The sequence below is a fragment of the Caloenas nicobarica genome, chromosome 1, assembly GCF_036013445.1.
Source record: "Caloenas nicobarica isolate bCalNic1 chromosome 1, bCalNic1.hap1, whole genome shotgun sequence".
In the NCBI taxonomy this organism is placed as follows: Eukaryota; Metazoa; Chordata; class Aves; order Columbiformes; family Columbidae; genus Caloenas; species Caloenas nicobarica.
In genome coordinates, this window is record NC_088245.1 from 28,950,115 (window position 1) to 28,970,760 (window position 20,646).

Sequence of the window (20,646 nt, forward strand, 5' to 3'; positions counted from 1 at the left end):
GTCTCCTAAATCCCTCTATAAACAAGCAAATTAAATATCTTGACACTGCATGTGGAGAGAGATGATTTGCCTGAGCATTTCCAAAACAGGTTTTCCGGTAGGTGGAAACATACCCTCTGTATGTCAAATAAACAGTGCATATGACTGGTATTCAATTTGTATAATCTCTGTGACTCCTGGTTTCACCACTGGTGAGCAATGCAGCCAAGCCAATCCTGGCTTTGAAAACCTAAATACTTAAGGATGTTACTAAGTGTATTAAAACATATTTTCCATGATACTTCATCAGCAATAGTGTGACACACTTTAAGTATAATAACCTCAGGCTGCAAATGCTGCCACTAAAGAGCAATTTGGAAAGAGCGAAGAACAGTAATATTCTAAGAACTTTATGAAATATCCTTTTCCACAAGCAAACTGATAAAGGGGGAACTCATAAAAACTCTGAACCCCACCATCCCACCACTCACCTGAGCAGGTTATTTTCCCCCCATCACTAACATCACACCGCTGCTGTGAGCTGGACAACTGTTTTGTACACTTAGAAGACAGAGAGTATATAGTCTCCTTTAGAGGGCTAGTCAGCTTTCCTCTTGCCTTTTTTTCTTGGGCAACATTACGTTTCATTTAGGCCAATAATCGGGGCATCATCTTTGCCTCATACATCTCGGTCTTCGGACACAAGCACCTAGGCCTCATAGATTCACATATTTACAGAATACATGTAAATATTGTAGGATCTTTGCAAATAATATCTTTAAAGTATGTCTCTCCTCTCAAACTGTGCAGCTGTTATGCTCCTATCCCTCTTACTTCAGATCTTGTTCCTATCTTTTGTTCTAGTCTTGACAAATGCAATCTCGTTCCACTGACATAAATCCAGTATCCCATTATATATTAATCACTTATCTTCCACGTCAAAGCCCACCTATCATCTCTTATTCTACATCTAGAGGTAAACTCCCTTCTCCTTTAGGTCCAGGCTGCCAGTTTCCATCATCTCTATGTGTTATTTTTTCAATTAAGTGTCTTCAGGCTTTTTATCCGGGCTGACACCTCACACATCTGTGAACATCCACAAGACTAACTTATTAACCTCTTTCAAACTGCTTTGGCAGGAGACCTATGGAAAATTTTAAAACATAATACTTGCTGATATGCTATGATAACTGACTGTTTTCCCTTGCCTGTTTCTACCTGGTGCCTCTACCCGTTTTAAATTGTCCGACTTCTGGGTTGGGACTCAGGGTGGTTCTGTGCACAGCACCCAGCAGTAGCCTTCCAGTCCATGTCCAGTGCTCTAAAGCACCGTTAAAGGACAGACACGGATTTAATGAATATTGATATGACAATAAACACACTAAGCGCTCTCCTGCTTCTTTCAAAAGAAAAAGAAGTCGTCAAACCAACACTGCTAAGTTTTCTGGTTGTAAGGGACTGCTGGTATAATTCCTTCACCAAATATGAGTCTGTGTTAGAAAAGTCCCTAAATCACAATCTAAAGTTTCCTAGTGAAATCTATTTTGAAGTCGTCAGTAACCTCTTTTAGCGAATAACTAATTTCACCATTAAAAACTGTTCTCGTCCTAATGGACTTTGTTATGCCATTACAAGGTGGACTGAGAAGCCTCTATTATCAATTTTCTTTTCCATATAGTCTCTTTTCCATCCAACTTTTTAAGAAACTATCAAAAAATAATGTCAACACTAAAAAAGGAAGGAAGGAATGTAGGCAAAAAATATCTAGCCTTGTTATTCCTATTTGAGATATATCTTTATACATCCAAGGATATAAAGTCCCAATTTAAATTTAAAATGTCCATACTGATCTGATTAGCCAACATAAATACATGTCTTTTTCAGGGTTACAATTTTCCATTCTGGATACAGACCCCAATACTGAAAGCAAAACCTGCAATATTGTCTCTAGATGTATGCCCTTCTATTCACTTGTACATAAATACTTTATTTGGTATGGTCTCAAATGCTATTCAAGTTGTTCAGTATTATTTCTTGTCTCCTTAATGATGTACTTGTTTTGTGTTGCATCAGTTGACACATTTCCTCTCCACTTCCAAAAATTTTTGATCAGCTTCATATTTAACTTCTGTAGAACTAGCATGTTACAAGCATTCATGGCACCTCCAAGTCAACAAAAAAAAGAAAGAAATCCTTCAAAAATATCAGACTATTCTTTTCACCTTTATCATTCTGTATTACTTTCTTGTAATTATAAAAACATTTTTCTAAAACACAAAGTTGTTCGAGGAAATGAAGCAGTGCTACTTAACAAAAGCAAGAGTCAAAGCAAGCAAACTTATAATGTAACACAAAATTATGAGAAACAGTTTAAACTCTCACTTATGAATCAGATCTTCAAAGATTTTTAGTATCTAAAAATGCAGCACATCTTTCTCTCACGTTTTTATCCCTGTGGTATAAAAATCAAAAAAAGCAAATTAGAGACACACCTCCAAACTGTAAACTGACTTTATTTTCCGTGCCTCTTACTCTTTGACAAGCTGAATGGTGTTCCTACCAAACCAACTTCCCACACAGCACGCAAGATCAATGCAGGTCCAGCCTCTTCTCTGATGAGCCCCAGCTGCTGAGGATGGAAAGCTTGCCCGCTGCAGAACATATGAGGCACCAAGTTTTAATAGCCTGATTCTGTAACACTTGGTTCAGGAAGTTTTTACACATCCTATTAATTATAATAATATCAGTGAGGCTTACCCAGCAAACAAGCCAAAGCAGCTGAGCTCTGCAAGAAGTTTTTCAAAGGTATAATGGAGTTAACCAAAGGGCATTAGTAAGTACTGAAGGAAAAGGGGGGGAGATAATAAAAACAGGCAATCAGCTACAAAACAGGAGATGAGACTTGAAGGCTACTATTCCCTCTTTCAAGCATAAGATTGATTTTCTAATGCATCCCTAAGCAAATTATTTGAATCTTTAGCCTTACAGAAATCAGGTTCCACTTTAACTTTTTTTCCTGATACATCTGACATTTCAGCTGACACGAAGCACTTTCCATTGTACCATGACTTCGGTAAAAATGTGATGGTTTCTTGTACTACCACTGTATTTTATGCAGCTTCTTCACTTTGCAGTACACCTCTAGTAAGGCAGAAGTTTTAGGATCCTCCTTCTTTGATGAAATACTCCTTTTCCACACTCACTCCCTCCACTGTTAGGATCCACTTCAAATAAGCGCAAGAGGAAAGAAAACTGCAGAAGTACAAGCAAAAGCAAACAGAAAAATTTTCAGAGCCACGCTCCTCAGAATTAGCAACGCTCTTGAAAACTTCCAAATGCAAAGATTGGAAAGCATTACAGCAGGGGAAGGTTTCCTTGATGCATATTCTGGCTTCCAGAAGTACGTATCTCACGGCACAATCAGAGGGACGTGCCTGCTTAGCCCCTCAGCCCCGACAAGCCAGCGCCGCCGTGCAGGGCACCACGTGTCCGGCCACAGCTCTCACCCAAGAGCCCTGTCCTGGCCATCCCGGTGGGCCACAGCCACAGCTCCAACGCTCTGTTTTTTCCAAGCCCTGTATTTTTACAGCTGAACATAAAATGAGTTAAAGCACTTTGGAGAGCCAGAAGCAAGTTAAGCTGTCTGCATAGATATAACCTTTGTATTTTCTGACAGTTCTATAGCAAAGAAAATGCATCGTAATCCCAGAAGTTCAAAAATCGTTAACCCGTCTCCTTAAAAACAGGAGAACAGAAGTTCCGCTTCCCTCTTCATCCTTTCATTATCAGCAGGACTGGATTTCTTTTTTCCCTGTTGTTTTTTGTTTTTCTTTAATTTGAACATATTTTTCCATCTGGCCTGTCTTAAGATTTCGGAACTCTCCGCTCTGCCCATTATGTCTGTATGTGAAAATTAGCATACTGCCAACCCCAGGAGGTAGATTATGTGTTTTCCTTTACACAGGCAAATCCAAATACAGTGACAACACAGCTTTTTTGTCAACTACACAACTATTGGTAAGATAGCAGGGGAGTGCAAGGCACCAGGATTCCTAGTTTCTACTTTCTAAGAGCAGCGCATAGTCAAACACTTCCAAAGACGAATGGTAACAGCATCTTCCTCCGCGTCATCAGCAATGAGTGGGTTCCACCTTGTACCTGGAAACCATGGGCTCCTACTTGGGACAAGTTAACCAATTATCATTAAGAGACTAATCCTTTTTAGTGAGGGTCACGCTGTACCAACGTGACTCGCCCAGGCATTCAGCATGGTATGTGTTTTCTGAAAGGCAACGCGGTAAAAGTAAATGGGCCACAGGTCTCCCAGACTACGTATCTGAATCGTATTGTACATTTTGTATGAAGTGACTTTAGTGCCAACATTCACCCATTCACTTTACAGGTAAGATAAGAGAGTTAGCTCCTTTAAAAAAAAAAAGTACTAAGCCTTAATGAACAGTAATTACCAGGGAAGACATACACATTTTAGCAATATTCAATGTAAGAGATAGGCCTATTATTCTTGTTTCTATTAAATCTGCCTTAAATAAAAAGATACTTGAATGAAAAAAGGATGATCTTTTTCTCTTTCTAAATAAATAAAATCACATAAAAGCAAGAGCTTCTACAATGGAGTCTACCGCAGGTGCAGAAATTATGCTCAATGAAACAAATTTGCACTGCTTAGTATTTGGTTCAGTTTGCAGTCAGTTGCTATTGTTTTGCATCGTATTTATTTATTTAAATACTTAAGTTATTAGTGGTCAAATTTAACATCCCATACAAATATACAGCCGTCAACAGAAAATTAAACTGAAAAAAAATACAATAGTCTGCATGAGATTATACTGAAGTGCAAACAGAAGTAGCAAAAGCAATTAATCAACCTTAAATGAGCAAAAGCTCTAGATCAACAACACGGCTTACAACAAATTAAAACTTTGCAAATGGTCACAAAACCGGCTTTTTTATTTAAACTATACTGAACTTTAAGAGACTTCAAACTGTTAAAATTGCAACTCAAAGACAGCAACATAGCTTATGTAGTTACTCGCTATATATATCCATGTTACTAGATCTTCTTTTTTAACTTCTTCCCACCAACGACTAAAATGCAGACCTTAAATGAAGTTTACAGTTGTGGAAGAAGCAAGGCCTTTGATGTTGTATGGCAAAAATTGAACTGGTCAAGTCAAAAGTACATTTTAGAACACGTTGATTTGTGGCACGGCTAACAGTTGGGTTTTGTTTGGTTTTGTGTTGTGGTTTGGTTTTGGTTTTTTTTTACTTTTCTGAAGTTTACTGAAACTGTATTTGCTGCAAGTACTTCAAAATTGCCATTTAGAAATCAAAAAGTACAAATTTCATGTTTTGCAGGAAATGGATGGTAGGGCTGGAAGCGGTTATTAGCTGGTTTACACACGCCTTAATACAAGACACACATATACCTGAAGTAAATTTAACTTGAATTTCTTTTAAAGCATTAGAAAATTCCAAGATGAATTATGAACACTTATTTACTAGCTAATTGACTTTCTCTCAAATTATCTGTGACAAACTGAACAGTACAAACTACTGTTGCTGTACCTAAAATGCACAGGCGGCTTTGCAACAATGAAATCTAGTTGATGCACTTCAACAGTAACAGGACTTCACCTTCCAAATATCACATCCGCATTAAGCCTATAGATACACTGTAGGAAATGTCAAAAAGACAGGTCTCTTATGGCAGGTTTTTAAGGAAACCATTCCCATTTTTTCTATAATCGAAGCAAACAGATGATGTGGGGGCTAATTCAACAAGATTTGCTTTCCCAGTCAACTTCATCACTCATTTCTTTCATTCTGTTTTCTTTTACTGGATATACATGGCACTTTCAAGTTGAAATAAAATCTAAAACAGCAACACAAGGAGAAAGAGGCTTACTCAGTACCTTTGATGCTGCACAAGGAGGAAGATGAAGAGCTAATCTGCAACAAAGCCCAGAGAAGCTGTTCCATCCTGTTGGCTTGATGCCCCCTCAACTCATCTACTATATTTTGAAATCTATGTCAAACAAGTTGGCCAAAAACAACACTGAAGTTTACCATCGTAAGACGATTCTCCACTAGCTTTTCCCTTGCCTTTTCCATTCACGCTCCTTATTTCCCAATAATCATATTGAGCTGGGATGTCCTGGTTGAAACAAAGACATTCATGGCAAATGCTGTTGCAGATGAAGCACCCGCAACCACAGACTTACGTGCAGGCACAGCAGCTTTCACCCCAACCTTGTGGTCTGCAGCCACCTGTAGTCCTGCACTTCTCGGTTTAAGGAGTAAATCAGACTGTGTCCAACTCCGGGCTGCAAGTGTGGTCACTGGTGAAACAGAGGTTCTTTGTTACGCTGAGAAGTAATCCAGCCTGGGCAGAGCCTAAGAAGAGGGGAACCCTCTGTAAGCTTACCCCAGGAGAGATCCCAGCCTGCTGGAGAGACCAAGGAGGAAGCTTTTGGCTGCTCCTCCAGTGAGGCTGGGCCACGATGAAGGAAAAGCACAAAATGTCCATCAGAAGGCCAGGGATGGAGCTCAGCAGTAACGACGTACTGGTGCAGAACACAGAGCGGCTCCAGTCCTTCCTCAGATCTCTGGTGCCACACATTCAAGTCCCCAGGTCAAGTGTGCGAAACAACAGCAGAGAGAGACTGAATCCAACACCTCTGCCTGGTCCAGTTGTGCTATTGTATTTCTCGTCCATCTCCATGATGACTCAAATCCATTTAAGAGCTTAAAGGGTTATACTACAGTTATACCCTGATACAGTATTAAGCAAATTAACGGGGAAAAGCGTTTTAGATGAGAAATGCCCTCAACAAAGAAACAACCTACCAAGAAAAAACACTGACACTTTCTTAAAGAATATGTTTTCCTATACATTTCTATTCTTAAGAGCTGAGGTTAAAAGTGTAAAGTGAATGCTCTCCTCATAAACTATCCTTTGTGCGAAAGGCTGATTTCTCTCAGAAATAATTTCTGCACACATTTAAATAATTCACAAGGAAAATGCACTGTCTACTGAGAGAATGATAACATTTGTTTAGATCAACCAAAAGGCCAGATGTGAGCAATACTGCAACACCACCAAAAGAAATGGGTTTAGCTAATTTTTCTCATTTGGACAGTATCTCTTTCATCAGGTCATTAGCTTCTTAATTTTTCTTCTGTGTAAGTGTCAGGGTTATCACAAACCAGTGCAGAAAACAGGTGCTTAGTGAGAAACCTAATAATCTCTGAACATGATGGGCAACGCAAAAACCTGTTTCTGTCCTCCTTTGTCCGTACAGTCTTAACTTATATTAAGGAAACTCTTCCAGTCCTCATCCAAGGATCTCCGTTTAGAGAAGCCAGCTTAGTTCTCACAGTTACTGTGCCTGGAGTTGAGCTGATTTCTCAGTCTCCAAAGCCTTTCAGCAAGTGAATGGGAAGTAGTAGACAGATTAAATTAGAAGATCAGAGTTTACAGTCACTGAGCTTCAGAAAGCAATTTACTGGCGTTGTCTATTTATTTATATCAGCACCTCATAACCATTAATGAATTTATCTTTACTGCACTGAGATTAAGCAACTCTATCATAAAGTTCCACAAGAAGTCCACATCTGAGCCAAGAATTATAAATTTTAGGACGGCACTTTGTCTGCATCATCATAATTCTTCACAATGTTAAAAGCAGTCAATTTCAACCTCATGAGCCAGTGGCTGCTGCACCCTTCCCCACCTACTTAAGATTAGAAATGTTTGTTTCTCTTAAGGCCATTCTTGCCTATTACACCCCTATTGCTGTGCACGCCCCTGACAATAGTTTATTGAACTTAAGAAGAAGAATTTTTCAGTTATAGACCGATAGTCTGACATGTGCAAAACCTGCTTCCCTTCTCCAACCCACAATGCCCCCTTGAGGCAAAAGGGAAGGGAAATGAAAAAGTGGAGGGGTGGGAAAGAAAAAAGAAAATTTAAACAAATTTTTTTTTAAAAAAAAAGGCTAAACAGTGGTAAAAGAGCTTCCTACACTAACAGGGAAAAAAGAAAATACGAATCCAACAAAGGCGGTCCACACTTAAAATACTCATCTTTCTCTGCTTACACACTCTCGGTTTTTGTTTTTCTTCTGACCTCCTTTTGGGTATGAAACTTCATTGCCTTCACCACTGTTCAGAGCAGTTTCAAGAAGGGTACAGGGAGGCAAGTTCTGAAATCCTTTCCATGTACACCAAATTCTACATATACACAAAAAGGAGGAAAAATACTTAATTTTAACTTACAGCTCTAAGCAACCCCACATTTCTACAAGGCAATCAAAGCCTGACAAACTAATATTCATAGATATGAGCAAAAGTGCCAACATTTGTTATTCATAAAAAATAATCTTTAAATCTATTATAATCTAGTGATCCCTACACACCTCCAACAGACACAGTCCATGCCTCTTTATCAAGAGTTAAACAAGAAAGTAAAGATTTCTGGGAGGCTTTCAATTTTGTGCCTAAAATCTTAGGTTTAGGTTGCTCTACTTGAAATATAGAGAAAGAAAGAATCCTGATTTATCTATTGTATCTTATATGGTTTTTGTATTTTTGTATGTATCAGAAGTACAAAAACTTTCTTGAGACAGTAATTTGCATTAGGTTAATAATTACTGGTGCGAAAGATACTGGAGAACAAAACAGATTTTTCAATATACTGTACCATCTTCTAACAGACACACACAAAGCACAATGAGAACAAATTACATTCAGACAGTACTAATGTTCAGGATTTTAATATCGCTATCCTTACTACAACTATATAAAACTCTGTGCATAAAGGTTACCTCTAACACATCTTCCAACTCTTAAACACATTAAAAAACACCCTTATTACATTGTGCATTTAACCACAACACAAGAAAAGGTTAGCTCCCAATAATAACCTTATAAAGAAAGTACAGTATCAGTTAAATGGATTTTAAGTAAGGGTCCAAGATCATATTAGGCAGCAATTATAAGCTACAAATTGTATTTCATATCTTCAGCAAGAGTTAGCACAAGTCTTGCTGAGTCAAATCTCTGCTATAAAACCCCTTGCCATGTTTTAAATGCTGCAAGCAGCTGAGCCCTGAGGGGTTAAAGCTAATGCTAAAGGTAAAGGCTTGAAGAGTTGACCAGGTATCTTGTGGCCATAGATCTAAGTGTGTCAGTCACGGGCAAATATACCACACTGTGTTCGCCGGTGAGGGCCAGGGGTAATAGATCAAGTTCATCAGCTGCTGCAGAGCCTACCAGAGCAGCAGCAGGGCGAGACATTAGTTTCACTGTGCCTACAGCGATCTGAGCAGTAAAGGTGACACTGGATGGTGACTCACTATTTCCATCCATCAAAGGAAAGCAAACGCATTAAAAGTGTTTCTTCCAAACAATGCCTCCTAACAAAGAGGCCCCCTCAGCGTCAGGAGTAAAAAGATATGAAAAAAGAGCCCATCCCAACCAGAAGGCCTCAAAGAAGGAGCAATCTCTCACCACAGCCCCCCAGCTTAGCAAAGCAGCTGTCCTTGCAGCCTGACCCAAAGCGTCACCTACGAAGGCCACGAGCCACCACTGCACTCCGCAGCCAGGCTGAGCACTCACCTCGCCACCTCCCTGGAAGGTCCCCCCAGCCCGCGGAGAAGCAGGGGGACACAGGGGACGTCCCCACTGGAGGAGGTCTCCAAGAGGAGCAGCTCGCTCCCTCCCAAGCGCGCAGCACGGGCTTGGGTCTGTGTCTTGTTTTGCTGCTGAAGCATTCCAGGCTATGTCAGTTTGGATTGCAACATAAATATTGTGCAACTGCAGACTCCTTAGTTCCAATTATGGTAATATTGCAGGTGACAATGAGAAAGATATTTTTAATAGTCTCAGGTCACATTCTGCTCCCACTCGTCTGTGACTTAGATGAAGAAAAATTCAGCTGAAGGCAATTTTTTGTTAACTGAATTTGGAGCAAAATTGCATGCTCAACAGTGACTCGAAAAAATGGTGTCTTCCCCATTCTGGTAGTAATTTAGTGGTAACAACAAAGACCCAAATGGCAGTCATTGGGTACAGAAGAGACTTGCTGCACATGCTCAGTAGCACCGATCCTGCAGCACACAAGACCCCACAGCCACAGCACAAGATACGTCATGCCTGGCTGCCGGGCTTGCTTGATTAGGCTGGACATGACTGATTTAAAACAAGTATAGATGTTCATCTTTTAAGGAATGTCTTTTTCATGTCTTTGGATCCTCACCAATGATGTACCTGACTGCTGTATTCTTTAAGATTCACTGACTGAATAAATGGAAGTGAAGACTTGAAAGTATTTAAATACTATGAAGAAAGTCACTTTAAATATCAGTTTTTCATCTTAGCGGTAACTGGCCTATCAGAGCCTATCAACAGTTGGTGTACGAACCTGTAATGGAAGAAAAACTGTAAAACTGAAAACACTTGGATTTGGCTTAAATACACACAACTGGTCCACCAGCCTTGGTCTTGGTGGCTTCAAAGAGCAGCCAAGTAGCCAGTAACTTAACCTCAGAAACCAGTTTTGCACATGAACATACAAACATATCCAAAGCATCAACCATCTTCAGTGCCTGAGCCAAAACAAGGAGTCTTCAGGTCAACTTCAGAAAATTTGGGATCAAAGCCGAAGGTCTTGGGAGAGATTTTTCAACACAAGTATGTGGCCATCCTCTCAAGTACACCCCCTCCTGAGGCATGAAGACAGGTGAAGCCACGTGAAGGGCACCTGTGTGTTGCAGGAGGTGGGAAGCTCTGAGCAGGGGGTCCTGCTGGGTGGCAGGATGACACTGGAGGATTGAGCTGGTCCATCACTCACCACTCCAGATCCCATAACCAGTCGAAATTCCCCTGGACCTCAAGGCCACCCCAGGGGCTGACCAGCTGCCAGGACATGGCAAGACACTGATGACACAAGCCATGCTTAGCCTGGAAATGAATTCAAGCCTGGTCTGGTAGCACCCTCCCTCATTTTTTTAAGGAAGATTTTTGAAAGAGGAGGTTTTCCCATCGCAACCCTTAAAATACCTTTTGTATATTGTGAAAGCCACTCCCTAGCACAGTCAGTTCCTGCCCAGAAGAATCTCGAGGACATGAGCTGTTTTAGCAAAGGACTGAACATTTTTGTCTTCACTGACAGCACTCTTCTTCCGGATGTTTTCTGTCCCATAGCCTGAGATGCCGTAAATCCACCAAATACATTCATTTTCCTTCTGAAGGCCACAGTCTCCTTCCTGGAAAGCTGTGGATGGACACGGGAGTTCTGCGCCGCTGCACAGCCACGCGTGCAAGTGCTGGCAGGGGCACCCGCCGCTCCCAAAGCTGCACAGCTCTGCAGAGAAACCTCTGAGCAACCAGCGACTTCCCTACCGAGCAGGGTACTGAAGCTTACACACAAATATTTTGACAGTTTTACCATTCTTCTGGCTTCTCTGTGACCTGAAAGCATGATCTGGCTCCCAGATACAAACAACAAAACAAGCAAACCAAAAAAAACCCCACAACAACAAAAAACCCTCAACTAACGTGTTTGAAAAAAAAATTCTGGTTGCTCAGGTATACTTCACATCCTTTCCTGGCCAATAATAAACAGAGGCCCCAGAACAGATTGGTCACCACATCCAATGCTGAACACATCTTTAACTATTTTACAAGATGCCAGTCACTTAAACTAGAACTAAATACCAAATATGTCACAGCCTCTGTCACAATATGCTTAATTCCTTTTCTTAAGCAAAAGAATGTGCAAGGATTTATGACACTGTGTGAAACTTCTTCCATATATTTAATACAGTTATCTGTTGAATTACTGACCGTACGTATTCTTCAATGTACGCTGACAGTTATTGTGTACCCAGAACAATTTACAGGCATCACCACAACATTAAAAGTAATTTAAATGCATTCAAGACTGGTAACAAATGAGTCTGAATGAATTTCTGTGTGAAGGCATTTCGCGATCTTTAGCAAAGTACCGTCCTAATATTTTTACAGTTTTAGCGCCTATATATTCCACTAATTGATTTTCAATGAAGAATGATTTTTAGCATGTATCAAGGAGCCCTCAGCACCATTCCTCTTACATTCACCTTGCTGTACATATGATAATCATTTACTCCTTATTGAATTAAATATGTTCTTCTACAAAGAAGAAAACATGTTGACCCAAGTGAAAAGCGTAACAGTTCACCAGCGACATGTATCTTTGCAGTCTGTGCACACCTGAATGCATTAGGTTTTTGTGTTTTCATTTTTAGGTCATGAGAATACTGTAAGTACTGTAATGAAACCACAATCCTGTCTGTGTTCTCTCACAAAGAAGTGCCTTGAATCATAAATATTTCAATTATTGTGTTTTAGACTCTAAAAGCTTCTCGCCTCTGTTTTCTATGTACTTTTCTTCCCTTTATCTTCAAAAGAGATCTGTCCCTCCTGTGCCACACCAAGAAAGTGATACTTTGATTTGTAGTAAATAAAAATCGACTTTCAATGCAACAACTAGTAAGTTTCCAAATACACACATTGGAATTAACAAGACCTAATATTTAAAAAATATCTTACGGCACTCTTCGGCCTCAATCCTGGCCAGCTCAAACTGGCGGCACCTCTGCGCGTAACACCGGTGTGCAAAAAGTTCATTATTTCTCCCCATAAATGAAGTGAAGGTGAAAAATTTATTTCGTCTACTGGGCACCAGATAAAAATCACCCTGTTCTTTCTCGGGCAAACCCAAGCCCCCGCTCTCTGAGCGGCTGCCCACCTCCCAGCAGCGCTGCCTGGGCCTTCGCTGGCTCCGGCCCAGCCACATGTTTTCTCTGGCCTCTTTCCACAGCACTCCCCAACCCTCCATTGTGTGTTGTCCCTCTCCTCCCCAAAGCCCTTCGCGGCTTCCCACCGCTAACCCTTAAAATTTTCTCAGCATTATTTGTACGTGGTAAAACCTGACAGTTTCTGATCTAACTTCCAAGCAGTTAAATGTCAGGTACAGGTTTTATTACGTAGGTATTATTGCCCACCGTTTGTTTTACTAAGTGGGTTCCAATTCCAGGAGAACAATGTGCCTCCTCAACATCAGTAGTAAGAGTTGCAAAAAGAGAAATCAACAACATAATTGAAAGGAACCTTTTTACATGAAGATAGCGCTGACTGAAAGTCCAAGTTTAAATGGAGTTTAGGGACATTCACCTCATTTTAATTTTCTTTGCTACTCCTGGGCAAATTCAATATCAACACCTGATAGATCATTAACACAGTATTATGCTTGAAATAACTTGGCAACTCTGAGATTGTTTTTCTAAAGACAAATTCCTTAGTTTGCAGGCTGAATTATCCAATTTGGTCCTGTTAGGCAATCAATGCAATATGCTAAACTTGTACAGCCATCCTCCCTCCTTCCCTCAAAGGACGTATCATGAGAATCATAGTGGCAATATCCACCAAGATCACAGTGTTTTAACATATATATGTGTCAAAAACATAATTTGTCAAATTATGTCAAATACATAATTTCATATTATGTCAAATAAATAATTAATATTTTTAAAATACGTATCATGTTGGTTTAGGTTAAAATAGATGGATAATTGAACAACTCAGTATTTAAATTTACTTAGGAGAGAAATCCTGACCAAAGTTGGAAAATATGTATCATGTTGCAAGAGAAAAATTACGTTATTCTAATAGGACTGTGTATCTTCGTTCAACAAAACATCAGTCTTAAAAGGTACATGAAATTTTCCATAAAAATGTAAATACTTATCCAAAGAAATAATGTTCTTAGAAATACTCAACAATTTTCTAGTTATATATAACAATATACCACCTAACTTCAAAACACTCTTCAAATGAATTTCCAATTTTCAGCCCAACAGTAAAGAGTATCTCCCACAGGAAAAAGGCTGGAATCTCAGTCATCCTCACAACATCCTGGAGGCAAACTAACTGAAATGGGACTGAGATTAGCAATTTACAGAAATACTTAACCTGATGCAATTTCCAGCCATGGTCTGATGCACAGCAGAGGTCCAAAGGACCAGCTCACTGAGCAAGTAACCTGCGCATCCCTGTGGACCCTGCAACCACCAATGGACTGGAAACTTCTCAAAACAGAGACACGCCACCACCCGCTTTCAGTAGCTGCTGCCCATAGGAAGAAGATCAAAGCCTCTTGGTAAACAAGGGAGCTCCACAGACAAGCCAAAGCCAGCCTGTGAACTCCAAAGTGGGCTTAGGTTTTAGCATGGAGATCTGTCATCACTCCATCCACCCCAGAAGGGCCATCATACATCAGTGGGGGGGCAAAGAGCAGGGACACAGGGCAGAAAATGTGCTTTCTGCGTGTTGACCGAAGGTGCTGTCTGTCCCTTAAACCCACCTGCCTGCTGTCCCCTCGCACAACCTGACCAATTAGAAAGTCATCGATGTCACCTAAAGCCACAGCAAAGCAGAAGAGATATCCACACTCGGGGCACACCGAGCGTACATCTTGTGGTATCCAAGGGAATCAGCAGCCAGCCTGACTAACGTACATATTTAAATAAGAAATAAACTGCAGCGATACCCTTTCCAGCTAGAGACATGTGATCACTATTTGTGGGAAGAAGAAATAACTAAGTAAACGGATGAAAAGTTAAGCCTACAATGTTCTTATTCCCCCTCCTGAACAACTTCAACAATTTACTAAAAAGACTTAAGACAGTTAATAGTCTAACACAATCTGCTTAACATCTTAATTTCATTTTCCTTAGAACAGGAACTGAAATCGTGACACTAAACACAATTCCACCCATAACTTACTCTTCAAACTTCAGCTTCTCACATCATCCCAAACTGCATTTTGGTGAACTAATAAACATTGTAGCAACTGTTCATTAAAGAGATTATTTTCAGCTACTTCAGTGATGACAGCATAGGCGAGCTATTGCTGGCACTTTTAAATCCAGCTTTCTGACACTAAACACGGTCTTGCTCTTAAAACGCAAACCTAGCAGAAATGCAGAAAAAAAAAAGGCAGAAATACCAAAACAGATGCAAATCTTGCATCAAAGGATAGATGCCTCTTACAATTTGCAGTAAACATCTTAGAAGTTTTTAAAAGTAGTAAGTGTGATTAAGCTACTGAGAGCCTCAGAAAGGAGAAAAAAAGATGATCCGTGTTAAATAATACTTGACAGATTGTTCCTTGTTTTTATGCCAATCTAGAAGTTTTTAAATTTAAGTTTAAAACTACCCTTGGAAATTATTGCCATAAGGTAAGTATGCTCCTTCTGTGAATGAGCACATGTGGAAGAAAACCTCCAAACAACTAACAATGAACTATGTAACTGGAATTTTAAGATTTAACTGATGCTAGTTTATTACAGCTAACGTTTTCTATAATTTCATCTTTTTTACTCAATTTTTCTGATGCTACTAATTTACATATGCAATCAAGAAAGATCTCAAGTCAAAACAGGACAGGGAACGGGAATCTAAATGACAAGTATTTCTTCTAACAAGGATTAGTTGAGAGGTATGCTACAGTGGCTGTGAAAAAAAATTAGATAATCTGCATTACTTCTAGACCCACTAGCTGTCACAAAATTTAAAAAGAGTAATCAGTTTGAGTGTACCAAAAATTATTATTTTGCAACAAAATTGAGAGCATTTTTCAGTTTGACCATGATTCGCAATTTTCTCCAGTCAAAATCATTCCATGGGTACTTCTCAGTGACCTATGTCCTAAATAATTTTCAATTCCTATGAGCAAGTGACCTCTTCACGATCTGACTCACAAAGAAAAAACACGATGATTCCCATGAACAGTTTTTTCAACCACCATCAGAATTTAATTTCTCCAAAATAAACCTGGTAAAAATAGAAATGGAACAAAAGAGTACTCAGTGTTCAAGAAATATTAATTAATCACCCTATCAGAAAGATGGATAAATACCAGCCCTCACATTTTGATGATGAAAAACAAAGAGGTTAAGTGACATTTTCAATGACACATAGCAAAACACTGCCACAACAGGGATCACATCTCAGAAGTTTTCTATTGTTTTCAGCCCACTAGCCTTGAATAACTCCTGTGCATGCAATGCTGAATCAGGTATATTCCTCAGAATATAAAAAGCTTATTCTAGCTCACATATATCAGTCAAAATTAAAAAAAAAAAAAAGCTTATGCTACAGTAATTTTTTTAAATACATTTGAGTCCAAAAAGAACTTTTCTAAAAATATACTGGAGTCTGACAGGAATGTTTCTAAGCAAATGCACCTTTAATCTTAAAATGCTAGTTACGACGCATTCTATTGCAGAAAGCATTTTAAAATGTATAAGCAACAGATGATTACCAAAAAAAGAGTAACTTCAAAAACCTAAGAAACTCAACACCTGACTATTGTACAAACCCTAGTGCAGCTTTAAAATAGTACTGTGTATTCACTAATTAAAATATCCTGAACTTGATATACTTATTTTACTCTTCCTCACACTCGAAAAACTCTAATTTGGTTGTTCCCTATAGACTCTCTGGTAATTTTACACAAATCTTCACTATACAGAAAGCTACTAAACATTTAGGTTTTTTTCCTCTCTCAAAGGTTATAAACCCTGTAGCAAAGATCTTGTGACAAAACATAGGAATCACTGAGGTTAAACTAAAAACAAAGAAATACCCAAATATTTATACAACTGATTCTGCTTAAGCTTCCTGGTAAGGTTACTGTTAAATCTTAAAGCTTACACCAACAAGGCCTCACATGAAGCAGTGTATTTCAGGTGCTATATATTAACAAAATAAATTAGAATGCCTAATTATGTATCTTTTGTATGTCATTAAGTGACCTATCAATTGGCATGAAGTTTACTATACGTGTTTTGGAAATGCTGTATTTGAAACACTCTTTCATTTCCCTTAACCGTTTAGTAATCTGTTATTCTGAGTAGTTAAATCAATGATTTAAGCGTACAAAAAAAGCTACAGAACACTAGCATTTTTAAGAACTACATTAAAATAGCAAATTACTGAGAAACACGGGTCTTTTCAATATCTATATTTAATATGAACAAATTATTACAGTCAGAAAAAGCCTTAAATTAAAGATAAACACTAATTTGAAAACTAAAAACCTATATCTCACTCAAAAGGGTTTAGTGTAGCATTAGAGAAACTGATTTAATAATTAATCATATTTTCTTTAGAGTAATATTACTAGCAGTAATGTTTTTCCTTAATGGTTTTAAATTACCTAGCATGGAAAAAAAATTAAACCTGTCAAAATCTCTTAAAAGTTTATCTCCAACTTCTTTTCCCCTCCTCACAAATTAATGTGGGCATACAGACACCGTGCACAACGTCCTAGTGCCATATTTGCAACAAAATTTCCAAGGGCCTGATCCAAGCCCACTGAGTCAACGGAGCGATTCCTACGGATGTCAGCGGAAAGATGCCCACTCACCCGAGTGACTTTTGGAGAGGGTCTTTTATGTGAGGAAAGACCAGGGGAAATCCTCTTTGGAAGGGGAACTTCTGTGTTTCTCTCTATAAGAAAGTGCATAAACAAACACGGCTTCTTAAAAACAGAAGTGATTCCCAGGTGGAGATTACTGCGCGTTCTTCCATCTGCAGCTCTGCGCTCTTTACACACAGACGGTGATACTATAAATTTAGGGTGGTTGCTTTTGAGATTATTTTTCCCCTGAGAATACACGAGCAGCCTGCTTTCTGTCCAGACTATTCTCGCAAGTTTTAAATTAATGTTTTCCTGCCTGCACTGACTACTTGCCCGCCAGCCCAGGCTTCGCCCCTCTGCCAGAAACCCCATCCTGGGACCTCACCAGCGCTCACCAGTGCACCCGGCCAGGGGCTATGCTGGGAAATGGGCCCGCAGACTGCTCAACCTGACACGAGCCGAACTGCGGGACAGAGCAAAACCGCCTCACGGAGTGTCTTTACCTTCACCAGGCCAGCTCAGACGGGTGGCAAAGGGCTTTCCGGCAGGTTAAGGGAGGCTGAGAGCTGTGCAGCCTGCGCATCCCACGCTCGGCACAGCGGAAAGCAGAGCGAGAAGGCACCCACGCTCGCCCTCTCTGCCCTGGCACCCCTGGCTGGAGAAGCAAACCCCAGCGTTCCTCACAGCCACGGGCGCGCTATCTCACCCCGCTCCTCAAAATTAAACTTTCAAAACTTTCCAGGTCCCGCAGACCTCTTGAATTTCAACAGCCAATTCCAAGGGAAGGCCCCCGTGCACCAGCCACGGAGGCCGCCTCCAGAACTCCGCAGCTCTAGCATCATTATTTATTAATTCTTGGTTTTAGGGGTTTTTTTGTCTTTTGGTGGAGGGGATGCAAGCGAAAGGGGCGGGGGGCGACGCTGTCCCCCGCCGCAGCCCGAACAGCGCCGGCAGGCACGGCGGCCCCGTGGGCACCCCCGCGGGGCTGCGCTTCCCCGCCCACGCCAGCGGGGGCGCCCCGAGGGCCGGCCGGCAGCGGCGGCCCCTCCGCGGGGGCGGACGGGCAGAGAGGCGGAGGCGGGGGGGGGCGCGCCTCTCCCTCCGGCAGGCAGGCAGCACACAAAGGAGAAACGTGACACGCTTCTTCACCGGGGCTGTCTGCTGGGGAGGTCTCGGGGAAAGGAAAAAAAAAAAAGAAAAAAGAAAAACATAAGAAGAGGGAAAAAAAAAAAAAAGAAACACACGGGGAGGCGAGCCGAGGACGGTCGAGCCTCTCCGGCACACACTCCCTCCGAAGCCCGGCCCCGAGTTCTCCCCGCCTCGCACTTCTGTCCCCGTACGGGGAGGCTACAGGTTGTTTGTTTTCAATTACGCGGTGGGGGGGTGCGCGGCTTCCGCGGCCCTGCGCGGGGACTGGGTGGTACCCGCCAACCCGCGCTGCCATCTGCGGCTGCCCCGGGAGATTTGAGCGGAGCCGCCACCCCGCTCCCGCGGCCGGTCCGCTCCGCCGGGTTGGTGAGGCAGAGCCCAAACTCCAGCCGGGGCACAACCAGCCTCCTGCCGCCGAGCGTTCCCCCCACCACCGGTGGCGATGCATTTTTGGCAGCGGTGCCCCCGGGTGCCGGGAGACCTGACACATGTCACTCCTGCGGCCGCGCCGGCCGCGGCCAAACTTTCCCGCGGCGGCGGCAAGTCGGTGAGCGGCGGCGGGGGGAAGTAGCAAGTCACACCGGGGAGCGGGGGGAGGAAGGGACGGGTGTGCGGCGGGGCGGGGGGGGGGGGTAGCACTTACCGGGAGGAGACACCGTGCGGGGCGTCCCGGCGAGCTGACACCGAGAGAAAGGGCGAGCGGAGCCGCGCGCAGCCGCGCGCACATGCAAAGTCTCTGCGGGCGGAGCCGCCGCCGGGACGCGCGGGCCGGGGGAGCGGGGGCGGGCGGGCGGCGCGGGGGCCTCCGCGGGTGCGGAGCGGCGGCGGTGCCGGGCGCCCTCCCGCCGGCTGGCGCTGCCTCGCGCTGGCGGTGCCGCGCTCCCTCCCCCGGCGTGCGGGTCCGCCCGTGTGCGGAGTGTGCCGCCTGTGTGTATGTGTTTTGTTGGGAATGCAAAAAAAAAAAAAAAAAAAAAAGGAGAAAAAAAAAGAAAAAAACACCGCTGCTGCACACACCGACTCCTTTGGAGAAAGGGGAGTGAAGAGGGAGCCCTCACATGATCGCGAAGTGGCCTGCACAGAAGTGCTAATCATGCGGGGGGGGGGGGGTGAGCAGCGGAGGGGGATGGCAACAACAAAAAAAAAGTGCGGCGGGACGCGCTGGGCCGTGCCCCGCTCCGCTCCGCGCCTCCCCCGGCCGGTCCCCGCCGGAGCGGAGTGCTGCGGGCCGCGGCGGGCGGCAGGTCCACCTGCTATGTAAACAAACCGTCGGGGAAGTTGTTTGCTCTCGGCGGCGGCCCCCTCCCCGCCCCCTCTCCTCCCCCCCGCCCCCGCCGCTCCTCTCCTCCGGCTCCGTTAGACACAACGAGTTTAGCAGACGAGCAGAAAACAAAGCCGGGTGTTGTGCTGGCAGTGCCGGCTGTCTGCAGCTTGCTGGCAACCCCCGAGGTGCCGCGGCCCTCGCACGAAGGCAGGCCCGGGGGACCCGCGTGGGAGGCGGGCGGCGCAGGCCTGGCCGCCGCCGGCAGCTGTGCCGAGAGGGCACGCGTGGGGCGCGAAACTTTCTCTTCCCCCGCTCCCTGCCCCCGACATTTCGGAGCAAGGTGCAGGAGCTCCCCGGCTGCCCGCAGCTGGAACCGGCCGCTCTCCCCGTGTCTGGCGGCAGCGCGGCGGGGAGCGAGCGCGGGGGCTGCTGCCGCTCCCGAGGGGAAAAACACTTTTTAAGTGCTTCCCGAGTGGGGCCGGGGTGGAAGAAGTGGTGGCATCATGGCGAGAGAGGGGAGAAGTTGCTCCTGTCCTGCCTCGTCCTCGCCGCGGTTCTCGGTCACTCGGCGCCGGGGGTGTATTGGGGTGGAAGAACCGGCGTGAGCGCGGACGGGAACGCACGACACTCGCGGAGCGGAACGTGGGTTGATCTAGAGCCCACCTAATCACGGCGCGGTGGCCCCGACCCCGGCCTTTCGTGTGGTTTTGAAATAGAAAGGCTGAGGGTCAGAATCAAAAGTGGCTGTCACTCAGAATTAACAGGC

The 20,646-nt window shown here is 43.1% G+C and overlaps 1 protein-coding gene across 3 annotated transcripts in view; it reads right to left on the minus strand.

The window, feature by feature from the left end:
• The window catches only part of FOXP2 (forkhead box P2), a 422,877-nt gene extending 403,540 nt beyond the window's left edge, over positions 1-19,337 (minus strand). For 2 of the 3 annotated variants that reach the window (XM_065651464.1, XM_065651478.1), the window contains exon 1: positions 19,263-19,337. The gene's annotated coding sequence lies outside the window, so the exon portion shown is untranslated. Of the gene's footprint in view, positions 1-17,476; positions 17,560-19,262 lie in introns of all 3 variants that reach the window. The other variant, XM_065651465.1, reaches the window with a different exon arrangement.
• Positions 19,338-20,646: the final 1,309 nt, after the last annotated feature.